Below are 14,442 nucleotides of genomic sequence, written 5' to 3' on the forward strand. Positions count from 1 at the left end.
CTTGGGAACTTCTACATGAAGCCATGGAACAAGTTGCTCTGGAGTAAGATTTGGAAAATCTAGTTTGGTTGGGGAAATATTTAGAGCCAAAATAATACTGGAGAAGCTCTACTTTTTAAAGAAATCTGAAAAGACCCTCAAACTTTTAACTGTTAGAAAGAAAGGGAGAGGCAATAATGGCTTACCCTTCAGGCATCAATATAGCAATTCAGACTTGGGGGACTGGATTTGATGCAAGCATGACTCACCCCCACCCCCAAATGTGATTCCCTGACAAACAGGATCTATTCATTCATTCATTCTGCAAACATTGATTGGGCACCTGCTGTGAACCAGGCATTATTCCAGGTGCTGGGAATATAGTATTGAACAAGACAAAGTTTCTGTTCCCCTGGAGCTTACAGTCCGTTGGAGTGTGTTCCCAAGGAGTGAAAGTAAGCAGGATTCCTGCTCCTGGACAGAATGCTCACCAAATACACTCAGGATCCTGCCAAGAAACTACACTTGTTTGCTTCCAGTATGTGGGATTGGGTTGCACAAGTGGACAGCTATGCCCATCAAACCATACCCTAGCCTCCACTGATTCCCCACCACCACCACTTTAGAGCATGAAGACCCTTAGAGTGGGTGAAATGGAGATGCTGTGGTTGTGAAGAGATTGCACTCACATTGAAAACTAGGGAATAAGCTGGGGGAGCTACCCCACACCTCCGTACCTCTCCTTCCCTCATGCTGACCCAACCCCAACCAAAAGATCTTAAGGTTCCAGCTTCCAAACTCCTGAACTGTTTAGTACAAGTGAACTTTGAGAGAGACCAGTAACAGGGCCAAGCATGACCAAGCCCAGGGTGTGAATGTCAGACGTAACCCTGAGACAGCATGAGTGCAGGGGCAGGCGTGGGAAAGGAAGCTATGGTAAAGCACGTCCTGTACATGGAAATTAGGAAACCGAATATATATTTTCGAAACTTTCATGAGACATAAAAATTGATCATGTATTGAGTCAAAAAAAAAATAAATTCCCCCCCAATAGAATTCTAATTGTAAATAGTAATTTCTAATTATTGGTGAAGATGGGCATTTTTATACATATTTATCCTTCTCTATGTTGCTATTTATATGTGTTTATTATTCCAGATGGATATTACTCTCATTTGCCACTTTCTTCATTATTAGGATCTTGAAATATCCAAGGGATTTGGGGGGATATAAAAGGAATGCATATTACTGCTGGTGCAAGTTCTCAACTAAATGTATATTAAGCAAAACTTTCCAAACATTAGTAACACAACTCATCAAAACTTATTAATTATATCTAATAACACTAGTCATTGATTACAAATATCTAAATAAATTTTCTTAAACATTTAATAAGAATGCTAGTGATGGGCAATCTTTTTATTTCTGGATCTTGACCACTGTGAACTATGCTTTATTGAGCATTCATGATAAAAGGTCCTTATTAATTGATCCATAGAATCACAGATTCTCAGAAGTGGAATTCCTGAGTTGAAGAGTATTTGAAATGTTAATTTTAAGGGATGTTTCCAGATTGCTTTCCAAGAACATTATACTATTCAGTTGCTCTAATGCTTCACATTCCTATAGCAATAGGTAAAAACGGTATCTCCCACCTCTTGAACCAGTAAGTAATAGGCATTACATTTCTTTTTAGTTCTGCCTGTCTGATAGGAGTAAAGAGCTATTTCAGTCGTTACTTTAATTTGCATTTCCCTGACTTACTAGTAAATCTGAACATCTTTGCATTTATTTGGTGGCCATTTGTATTTTCTCTTCTGTGACTTGCCTATGTATATACTTTGCTCATTTCCACTGGATGTTTGTTTTTGGTCAATCTGTAAATTTTCTTTGTATAATAGAGAAATTAATCATTTGTCATCTGCATTATGAGCTTTTCCCGGCAATATTGTTTTTTCATGACTGTGGTATCAAAAGATATCATAGATACCATTTTTAAAGTTTTAAGTTTTTATATGATCATACATGACTAAATTTTCTTCTATGGCTCTAGATTTCCAGGCTTTATCATATGGGATAGATTCTCGGGACTAGAATTACGGGGTTGAAGACTATCTGTATCACCCTTACTTCCCAGATTTTCTCCTAAGATTTTTATTGTTCTAATTTTTATATTTAAACTTCAATCTCTTTCTTTTTATATCAGTTGTAAGATGCTGATAAAATTTTATTTTCTTCCAGAAAAATGAATGGTTGTGCTGGCATCACTCTATTCACTACTCTGTCCTCATTGGACGTCCACACTAATCATATACTCACTTCTCATGTAAACTGGGATCCAATTCTACCTTCTCCACTCTGTTCCACTGATCTATTTGTCCATTAGTACACCAATGCTATATTGATGTGCTCAAGATGACTTTAGGGTAGGTTCCAATAACCAGTATGGCCAATCTCCCCTCTTCTGATCTTTGCCATGGTTTTCTTAGCTATCCTCATAGGCATTTGTTCAACATAAGAACCTGAAGAATATTTTATTCAATTATGAAAACAAAAACCCTGTTTTTCTCTGATTTGATTCTAACTGGGAATTGCATTATATTTTGATGTTACTTTTGAGAGAAGTGACATAATATGGATAAATCTTTACAGCCAAGAATATAGGAGACCTTTCCATTTTTTAAGATTTAGTTTAATGTCTTTTAATATTACAGATTCTTAATATTGGCCCTCGGTCTTTTTTGTTAAAATTTTCCAGATTTTTATTGCTAGAACATAACAAAGCAGTTGATTTACTTTAACACATTTCCTATCTACTTAACCAAATTTGCACAGTTATTCTAATCGGTTGTTTTTTTCACTATTCTCTTGGGCTTACTAAAGTGTGCATTCGTAGCATCAGCAAACGAAATACTCAAATATTTTCTAATGTCCATGCCAGTCATTTCCTGTTCTTGTTTTATTACATTGACTAAAATCTTCAAGAAAATATTAAATAATAACGGTAGGCACTGCTTTCTCATTCCTTGTGTTAACTGCAATGGCTTTAGTGTTTTGATATGTAAGATATTTGCTAATAGTTTTGGGGAACTCCTGGCATTTCTCCTATAAACTGATCTATTCCTGAAGAACCTTATGTTCTGTAAACATTGCGCACGAAAATAAGAGGGTTTACCACCGCGGAGAGCACGAATGTGTAGAGGGGGCCCACTGGGGCCGACCACCGAGAGATGGCTGCGTCAGGACCCTCCTCGCTCTCAGAGTTGGGCTAGGGCTCCCAGCGCTGGGACACCCGGACCGCAAGGCCGTGGTCGGGGTCAGCGGGCAGAGCAGGGCGGTCTGCCCCGGCGCCCTTGACTCTCTCCTCCACCCGCCACCCCCAGCCCTCGAGGTCCCCCCCCCCCCCCCCCCACTACCTTGTAGCAGATCAGAGGACTCGGAGGCCAGAGGTGTGCAGCGCCCTGCAGGAGCCCGGGTCAAAGCTTGACCTCAGGGCATTCAGGTATCCGCTGTGCCTCGTGCCAGGCTCCCAGCGAGTGGCCACCTCCTCTGCCAAGGAACTCGCTCTCCCTTGGCCCCTGACCCCAGGACAGCCTGTGCCCACTGTCTTTCTTAGACGTTCGCGGCGCCACTTCCCCGGGCATGCAAGTATCGGGTGCCGCTGGCTTCGGGCTCCGCGGGCGGGACACTGGCGCGGCGGGACACAGGCCCTGCTGCTCTGGGAGTGAGGGAGGCCGGGGTCTGCGGGGCCGGGTGAGGGCGCTTCGCCGAACTAGGGGGCGCCCGCGTCAGCCCCCTCCTGTTATAGAAACTCCCGCTCAGCAGGACAGACGGTCCTCTTTATTACGTTTAAGAATTAACGAGTTTGTGGTATATAATAATGTACACCTGAAATTTACACCGTGTTATAAGTCAATATGACCTCAATAAAATAAGTTAAAAAAAAGAATTAAAAAGTTTGGCTTTTGAATTCTTGGAAATGCCTTCTCAGCGTCTGTTGATAAATCCATATAGTTTTCTCCTGTGGTTTATTGGTACGTTTTCATCTTATATTGAAATACCTTTATATTCCTGGAATAACCCCTCTTTAGAGATTGATACACTGCTGGACTCTATTCGCCAATATTTTGTTAAAGTTTTGACTCAGTTTTAATATATGAGATTGGTACATAGTTTCCTTTTTACTGAATTTATTAGCTTTTGGAACTCTATTCTGGCTTCAGAAAGACTGGGGGAGAGGAGAATGGGGACTCACCTCTCCCCCATTCTAGAATAACTTAATTATCAGAAATTCAATGCTGCCTTCTAAAAACGGAGTGCCGCTTAGGCGCCCGTTCCTCTGGTCAGTTTCTACTGACCTTCCCATCTTCACTTGGGCAGCTGCTCACTTCAAGTGCCCCAGTCGTTCTTGGATCAGTTCTGGTAGTTGGAGTTGCCAGGAAATCATCCATTTCCTGTAGATTTTCACATTTGCTGCTATAGGATTTGCACGGTGTGGTTCTCTTATGGTGCTTTTTATCTCCACTGAAGTTCCCTGAAGTCTGCCACCCTCCCTTCTGTCCTCTTACTCTAGCCTTGCCAAGTTGACAAATCAGAAACAATCACAGTCCATTTGTAATGTTGTCAACCTAATCTTTGCTTGCTTTAATTTTGTGTGTGTGTGTGATACCTTACAGTTGACTTTTTTTTTTAGATTTTATTTTTTCCTTTTTCTCCCCAAAGCCCCCCAGTACATAGTTGTGTATTCTTCGTTGTGGGTCCTTCTAGTTGTGGCATGTGGGACGCTGCCTCAGCGTGGTTTGATGAGCACTGCCATGTCCGCGCCCAGGATTCAAACCAACGAAACACTGGGCCGCCTGCCGCGGAGCACGTGAACTTAACCACTCGGCCACGGGGCCAGCCCCTACACCTAATCTAACAGTCTTTGTCTTTTAATGGATTGATTCAGTTCGTATTTAGACTGTGATATTTGCTTTTATTCCATCTATCTTACTCAGTATTTATTACTTTAAGGAATGTTTGTCTTCTTTTATCTTATTTGTGTGAGTTTGATAGAGTTATTAATTCCACTCTTCTCCTTGTCAATTTCCACGTTCGTTTGTATGGTTTCATCCCATTCATCATTGCTGTCCCATTTTCCCTGCTTCCTTAATCGGTCATTCGCAAGTCTCCTTTTATTTGTAGACAAAAATACCAACTCTTTTCCCCCTCTGAGACCCTTCCCCACAACACGCTAATTCTTTCCTGCTCACCTCTTCTGCTCCCCCCGGAAGGATCCTTCTACCTCCCCCACCTGCACATCCCCCACTACACTACCCAGACAACTCCAGTATTTTGGAAGCATAGTTTTCCATTTATTGTTTTCTGTAACTCTGTATGACCATCTAGTGAAATGTTTTATTCCAATAGAGTATTTTTAAGTTCTAGAATTTTCATTTGGTTCTTTTTATAATTTCTCTTTCTCTACTATTTCCTATTTGTTCATTCAGTAAACATATTTACTTTTGTCTTTGAGCATAGTTTTCAAATCCTTTTCTACTAATTCTAGCTGCTGCTCCATCTCAGGGTCAACCTCCATCGATCACCTTTTCTCTTGGTTATGGCTCACATGTTCCTCTTTCTTTGTATTTTTAGTAATTTTTGTGGTTTTATGTTTCTCTGAAGAGTAAGGGGTTTGTTGGCTTGTTTGAGCCTTGTCTCCCCTCTGGTTGGCTGCAGCTGATGTAGAGGTTCTTTGAGCCTAAATCGGGCTGCTTGGGATCTGCTAACACAATGGGTATTTCAGGGGTTAGAAATCTGGGAAAAGGTTACACACAGAATTTGGCTCCTGCTCTACGGCTCTCCCCTTTCTGGGATTTCCCCCCTTCACTTTCCAGCTGCTTTTTTCCCTCCAAACTCTCTGTCTTGTTTTCAAGTAAGTAAGCCTACAGAGTTTTATCTGAGTTTTGGTTGCCTTTGGGAGTGTAATAAACTTAGAAAGTGAATTTTATTTGCCTTGGTTTATGATACCTGCATCTGAAAATGGGGTGAAATCTGTGAAATCTTAGGAAGGTTTCCTCAGTTTTTATGGGTGTGTTTCCTTGGTTTGCTGTTTATGGCCTTTGCCTACAAAAAGAAGGATTGTTCTTTTTTTATGTGTAATCTGTCTAGATAGCAATGATTCTGTGCAATTACTAGATCATAGGATAAGTCTATGATTAACTTATAACAAGCTTTCATGCTGTCTTCCAAAATGGCTGTACCACATTTTTCATTTCCATAAATAATGAAGGAGTGTTCCTGTTACCCTCCATCCTCTCAGTGTTTTGGTATTGTAGGATTTTTGGGTTTTAGCTGGTATCTCATTGTTTTAATTTTCACTTCCCAGTGACAAATGATATTGAGAACATTTCATATGCTTATTTGCCAGCTGTATGTCATCTTTAGTAAAATGTTCAGATCCTTTGCCATTTTTTAATTGGACTTCATTGTTTATTATATTGATTGTTTTCTTTTTGTTGAATTTTAAGACTTTTTATATATTTTGAATATGAATCCTTTATTAGATAGGCATATATTTTCTCTCAGTCTGTGACTTGTCTTTTAATTGTTTTAACCATGTCTTTCCAAGAACAAAAGTTTGCTGTTTTCGTAAAGTCCAACTTATGCATTTTTCTGTCATAGGTTTTGCTTTGGAGTTTGTATCTAAAAATCCACCACTAAGACTAAGGTCATACAGGTTTTCTCCTACATTTCATGTAGAAATTGTACAGTGTTATGTTCTACAGGTAGGTCTATAGTTCATTTTATTTAATTTTTGTATAAGGTGTGAGATATGTGCTGAGATCTTTTTGTTTTATTTTGTTTTTCATATGGACAGCCAGCTGTTCCAGTACCACTTGTTTATTTCGGGCCTGTCTCTTCTGTTCTGCTGACCTGTGTGTCTGTCTTCACCAGTATCACACTGTCATAGTCACTGTCATCTTGCAGTCAGGAAATGTGTCTTCCTAGTATATTTTCCTCTTTCTGAGTTGCGTTGGCTCTTTTTGCATACATTGTGTAGATTCTATACGTTGTAGAATCAGCTTGTTGGTAACTTCTACAAGGTTTGCTTGGATTTTGATTAAGACTGTGTTGAATATGTCAATCAAATTGGGAAGAATTAACATCTTTAAAATATTGACTCTTCTAATCCATGAACCAGGATATAGATGTAATCCTCTAGATGTTCTTTGATTTCTTTCATTGGTTGTAAGATTTTATCCTTTTTTAATATATTGCTGAATTTGACTTGCTAATATTTTGTTAGGGATTTTTGTGTCTGTGTTCATGAGAGATATTGGCCTGAGGTTTTCTTTTCCCATGGAGATATGAGAAAAAGTGTGTGTGTGTGTGTATCTATATACATATAGGTATATAGATATATAGATAGATATTTCCATCAGTTTACAGTTATGCACCCAAAAATTTCAACCCAACAGGTTAGAGTTCAGTCTAGCCTTCCACCTTCTCAGAAGTTAACTGCCTTCTCTAACAGTGAGAACCCAGCCTCTCATTATCTACAATATATTTACTTACCCCGTTATAGAATATGCATAAAGTAGTTTCATAATTGCTAACCCATACCTGCTAACTAGAGCACAATATTTGTTCACAGTTTTTTTGGTCTTTAGCCTGAGAGCATATAGTCAAAATACTGTGTTCAAAATTATCCCTCATCCCCTTTCAGTGTGGTCATGTTATCCGTTTAAAATATATCTAGGTTCATTTTTTTCTATGTTCTATTTTTTTATTCCCCACCCTTGTTAATGTTTTCTTTAACTATGTGAAACATTAACATGGTTCTAAAATTCAGAATATATAAAAAAAGTAAATCAAAGAAATAACCCTCTCTCATCACTTCTATCCTGTTCCAGCACCTTTATGCTTTCCAGTCAATTTCCACCCATTAGCCTCAGTAAACAATCTCATTAGTTTCTGGTTTATGCTTCCTAAGTTTCTTTTCTTTCTTTTTTCACAAATAAGCAGATATGTGTATATTTTCTTATCTCTCCTTTTTTACACTAAAGGTGTATTATAGATATATACTGTTCTAGATTTTTCTTTTTTAATTAATAATCACATCCTGGATATCACTCCATATCAGTTCATAGAAATCTTTGTTATTATTTATTTTACTACATAGTATTACTTTGTGTGGATGTAGCATAGCTTATTTAATCATGCTGTGATGTATGGGCGCTTAGATTGTTTCCCATATTTTGAAATTACAAATAATTTTATAATTAATAAATTTGTGCATCTGCATTTTCATATTGTCAGAGGTATATCTTCAGGGTAAATTCTAGAAGTTGGATTGATGGTCAAAAGGTAAGTGCATTTTTAGTTTTGTTGATATTGCAAATTCCTCTCCAAAACAATTATACCAATGTATATTCCCATTTATGTTGCTTCTAAGAAGATATTTTTATACTTTTCTCCAACATCTGTAGTTGTTTTCATGGAAAAGTTGGTCTGAATAAACTATTTCACCATTTCAGAGAACCAGAAATCCCCTTATGCATCACTCTTAAATATGAAATGACAGTCAATGACCCTTAGATATTTCAGGCACACCCCCCAACACACACATAAAAGAGAAAGAGACCAAAATGGCAAAAAAGAAAAAGGAAACTTAGATGAAACAGGCAATGAGGAAAAGAAAATAATTTTTTAATCCTCTAATATTCTCAGGGGTATAAGAAAAGATATTCTGTCCATATGCCAAAAAAAAAAGACCTTAAAAAAAAGCAGTGTGGGGGCCGGGCTGGTGGCACAGTGGTTAAGTTTGCACATCCTTCAGTGGCCCAGGGTTCACTGGTTCAGATCCCGGGTGCGGACATATGTACTGCTTATCAAGCCATGCTGTGCCACATATAAAGTAGAGGAAGATGGGCATAGATGTTAGCTCAGGGCCAGTCTTCCTCAGCAAAAAGAGGAGGATTGATGGCAGATGTTAGCTCAGGGCTAATCTTCCTCAAAAAAAAAGCAGTGTGTGTATGTGTGTGTAATATGGAGATAGAGATGTATGTTTCTGTAAATACACACAAGCGCACACACACATGCTCACATAGGTATTTCCCAACTGCCTTCTTAGAGGGCTTAGAAGCAGTGCTATCTAGTAGCAGTGAACACACTAATGGCCAGATCTTGACTGCTTCTGGGACCTGGGGCAAGGAAAGTACAAGATGATCCTGGAACATCTTCTTGTACCAGAAAATAAGGAAATGTTCAAAAAATCATAGGGAACATGTGAAAAATGACACAAGAGCCAACTTGAAGGGGTACCATGGGCCAATTTGGGCAAAAATAAATAAATAATGACAGTAACAGATTATAACCCGTGGAATAAAGAAAGAATATATGAATCCATGGTGACAAAAAAGTGAATAAATATAAATAGAGAAGTAGGATCCCAACTAATAACTGTAGAAAGAATAATGAAATTAGAAAACTATGAATTGGCAGCTATCATAGTGATAATTACTTCAGCTTAGAGTCATTAATGGATGCAATCAAGAGGGCTAAGCTATGATGAGAAGTAGGATATTTATATAGGATTAAAGGATCTTCCCACAAAATACTTATTAATTACAAAAAGAGAAAACCAGTGGACACCAATATAAATAATTGATCAAGTTACTTTATCAGTAATGGGACAAATCGACAGTCTGTACCTCCTGAAATGCTATGCCGAGAAGAACACAACAGCACTTTACTTCACTAATATTCCTGCCAAAAATGCATAACCTGTACTTAGTCATGAGGAAATATCAGACAAACTTTTATTGAGCAATATTCTACAAAATGCTCTTCAAAAATGTCAGTCATGAAAGACAAAGAAAGATTGAGAAATTATTTCAGATTAAAGAAAACTACAGAGACTTGATAAATGTATTATTTTCCTATTGCTGTTGTAATGAATCACTTCCACAAAATGAGAGAGGAAAGAGAGAAGCTCAAGAAAGATCTACAAGGATGCGAGACTTGCTGGCTCAAAATAAAACTGTTCTTATTGCCATCTTTTCCAAAATACTTAACTTGAAAAAGAGTTGCAGATAGTAGATCGAATCCAAAGTAGGACTATAAGTCTTTTGTTAATATCTCAGAAAACTAAGACAGAGCATCCGAGAACCATTCAGCCAGACAGAAGGCCCTTGGTGATCTTAATGGCATGCCTCAAGGATCCTCTGCCTTAAACAATAGAGCTTCTAAGAATGTTAAGTTTGTTGTCCCTAGGCAACCTGACTGGAAGCCCACTCAATGAGACTTGTGGATGTAGTGTGTTGTAATTGAGTGGATTTGTAAATTGATTCATAGGAAATTCATAATGATTTTAAAAGAATTATATCAGCCTGGAATGAAAAGGACAGAGGCAGTGTAAAATGAAGAAAGATCTTAAGTGCATGTCTCACAGATTCTCTCCATTAAACAGTAGGTCTTCTGGGAATCTTAAGTTTTTTGTCTTTCAGCAGCCTCACTTGAAGCCCAGTCAAGGAGATTTTGGGGTGTGGGGTTTTGTAAGTTGATTCATAAGAAACCCACAAAATTTTTAAAGGAACTGTATCAATGTGGACTAAAAGGTATGTAGGCAGTACAAAATGAAGAAGGCTTTTTACCCTCAAACCTCTTTGGACGGGAAGTAGGCTGCAAAAACTCCTCAGCTGCCAACATGGCTGTATTTTATGGAAAAGGAAGGCTAACTCAGAAGGCAGAACCAAGAACTCAGAGGCTGAACCAAGAGCCAAGGTGAATCATCCCAAACAGTGGACTGAGTCCTAATCAAGGCAATGTGTGCCTAGCTGGATTTCAGAATTATATGGACTAGTGAATCCTGTGTGTCTCCTATTTTTCCCCTTTACAAGTTAGAGTTATTCTCTCATATGGTAATTATTCTATGCCTGTCTCACCATTGTATGTTGGATGTTTGGGATGCAGCTCTTTAGTTCTCAGGTCTCAGATTGAGAGGAGCTGTACTTGAAGAGCTATATCAAGAAACTGCATTTGAGACACCATCCCCAAGGAGCCTCATCCACATCTGGACCAGATTTAGATAATAAGATTCTGGAGCTCAAACTTGACTCTGATGCTGTAATAGATAAAACTTTTAAGGATACTAGATAATTTGCACATAGGGGAAAAGCAAATAATTTGAGGCCAGAGAGCAGACTGTGGCATATTTAAAACATGTCCATAAAATCTTTGACATTCCTCCCATCAAATAATGGGCTCTAATTCTCCTTCCCTTGAATATGGACTGACGTTAGTGACTCATTTCTAAGAAATAGAATGCAACATAAATGCTACTGTGAGAACTATGGGGCTAGGTTATAACAATGATAAAGCCTTCCTTTGACTAAAACTCTCTCTTAGGACACACGCTTTGGGTGCCCTGAGCTGCCTTTACAGTTCAGCTGCCTGGAAGCTGCCATGCAGAAAAGACTACATGAAGCAGTAGACGCACGAGGAACCCCGCTTGTTCCAGCTCCTGACTGATTATTCCCAACCCAGATGCCTGACACAAGGGTGAGTGAACCTCCAGGTGATGCCAGCCCCCAGTTTTCCAGCCACAAGCTGGCCTCTCTGAGCCCTGCCCAATTGCAGAGTCATGGGGAAAATGCATATGTTGTTGCTGCTGTTGTTTTAAGCCATTACATTTTGGGATTCAACAAATAAACTAGAACAATTAACTCTGATCATCAAATACATTTATTTTAAGTCTTTGTCAGACTATTCAATGAAAATAATTTCGTTTTTTTCTTTGTATTAGATTTCTTTATATGTTTTATAATTTTGATTAGAAGTTTCATTTTGAATGAGATATTTGAGGTTTGTTTGTTTTTCTCTACTTTTCCCTGTCCATCAATTTTGCAGTTGTCTTCATCCAGGCCCCCCTTTCTTTCTGGCCCCTGGTCCAGAACAGTTCTTAAAACATCTCATTAGGCTCCTGTCACATGGTGATTATCACAGGTTCATCCCTTGAACTTGATTCAGTTCCTGGTCCCAAAGGTGGTTGTGTTCTCCCATCCCACTAGGCTGCCCCCTTCCATAAATCTATGGCCCGAGGTGGTGGACAGCAGCAGCCTTTATAGAGGAAGAAGGAGCGCCCCTCCAGCTCCTGACTTCAAGCAGGAGCCTGGCTTTTATTCCCCCATCTAAGAGTAACACTTTAAGTTTAGTTTACATTTACCTAGGATCTAAACAGCTTGCAGCCACAGCCAGCCTCTGGATCCAAAACCCAGATAACATGTGGCTTCAGCCCCACTCACTGCTTTGCACTTCTGTACTGCATATGGTTTCTAGAGATCTTTATTTTGTTTTTGAGCCAGATCACATCTTTTTTCCTATTTTTATGTATCTATCATTGTTATGTGTTTAGGGCAGACAGAGGGGCATGGCGTCACTGCACCATATTGACTGGTGGTTCCCTTCCTCTTCCTTCAAGAATTGCTGGGCCTGGGAATCAGATCCTTTACTATTGTGTTGGTTCAAGTCGGGCACTTGTTTATCACATAAGGGCACTTATTGTATAGAAATTAAATAAAGGCCTTACTTGGCTCATCTAGTTCATACTTAAGAACTGCATAAATAATTAACCCAGCCCAAGATATCTGTGGGACAGATATTTCCGATTACTATCTCTGCCCTGCCATCTATTATTGTAAATACACCACTTAAAAGTGCCACCATCTGGCCTTGACCGCTGATCACCATTGAGATTAGAGAACTCATTTCAACTATAGTGTCTTATACTAGAATTCCTGGCTTAGAGAGAACAGCCAGTGAAGCACTTTTTGAATATTCTGGCACTTCCCTCACTCACTTGACAGGTTCCCCAGCCTTGTTCCAACATGCAAGAATTCAGAAAATATAAGACCTTTGTAACCTATCTGAGAAAAATACTTGAAGAAGTCCTCTGATTCTCTAACCTTCAAACCAGAGCAGGAGATGAAAAGGAGAGGAAAGAGTGGTGAACAGTAGATCGTGTTATTTTAATAGATGATGAGAATGTAACTTGGAGTTTGTAGTATGTTAGGTAAGTATTCTTGAAAAAGAAGAATAATTTTAGCTTGTAATAAATGTTTTAAACTGTCTCAGCAAGGCTCAGAAGTCGGGCAGGGGAAGCACTGGAAAGGGTTCTCCAGTTTATGTTGATGGGAGGAGATTCGAAAATATCTTAGGGGGAGAGGAGTCTATTGTTTTACTCTAAATAATGAAAAAAACATTTTAATTATGATTTCAATATCAGGATGGTAATAGCTAGGAGCACTGAAAAGGACTGTAGAACTCTGAAACTAATAAGGGAAAAAGGGGAATAAACAGAAAGTTGACCAGGTCAGTAAGTGTAAGGAAAGGAAAAAGCAAAAAAAAAGAAGTCATATAAACAGTAAATATTAAAATAAGTTGGAGAAGTTAATTTTATCCAGTTATTACATTGAGTGTGAACCCCTAAACAAGAGACTTTTTTTAAAAGAAGATATTTTCCATTAAAACATAAGAGAAACAGCTAAAGCTTCTTTCCATATAATAATGATGATACATGAGTTTGATTATGAGTGTTGGGAAAGGAAAAGCTAAGGGAAGCTTATTAAATGAAAAGTGAAGCAGAAGTTCCAAATTAACAAGTGAACAAAAGAGAATTAATCGTAAGTTCATAAAACTTGCAAAAATGAGGTAATTAGATAAAAGCAAACCCCAAGTAAAATTTAGACTAAACATAAACATAAAGTTACAATATCAGTTGTGAATGCAAATGTGGAAAATGGGCTACATTTTCCTATAAAAAGACCTACTCTGTCACAATGGAACTTTTAAAACTGATACAACAAACACACTTAAACCCAAGGGATAAAGTAAGATTAAAAATAAATGAATCTTTCTTTTTTAGTATCCAAAAGGATGTAAAGAAACTAAGAAGGACTTACGTTGATGGTATAGAAAGAAGTTGATGCTGGCAAGATAGAAACATGACAAAGAAAGAAAGGACAAAGTTTTTCAGTCTATAATTTTACCTTTTTTCAACTGCATGGGGTCCAGTGGAAGCTGTGCTCAGAGATATTTTTGTCATGTGACTGCTTGTGATTATGATTTTATTGTGATTTAATAACAATCTTTAAATCCTGACTTCCCACATTTAACCCCCTACCTGAGCATTACTTATTTGATGTTTCACAGTAGCTGGTTTTCTTCAAACTCTGTATATGGTTTGTTTCGTTTTTTTAATTTTATTTATTTTTTTCAGGAAGATTAGCCCTGAGCTAACATCCGTGCCCATCTTCCTCTACTTTATATGTGGGACACCTGCCACAGCATGGCTTGCCAAGCGGTGCCGTGTCCACACCCGGGATCCGAACCAGAGAACCAGGGGCCACCAAAGCAGAACATGCAAACTTAACTGCTGCGCCACCAGGCCGGTCCCTGTATATGTTTTTAGACAATAGTAGG

The sequence above is a fragment of the Equus asinus genome, chromosome 12 (genome assembly GCF_041296235.1).
Source record: "Equus asinus isolate D_3611 breed Donkey chromosome 12, EquAss-T2T_v2, whole genome shotgun sequence".
Classification (NCBI taxonomy): domain Eukaryota; kingdom Metazoa; phylum Chordata; class Mammalia; order Perissodactyla; family Equidae; genus Equus; species Equus asinus.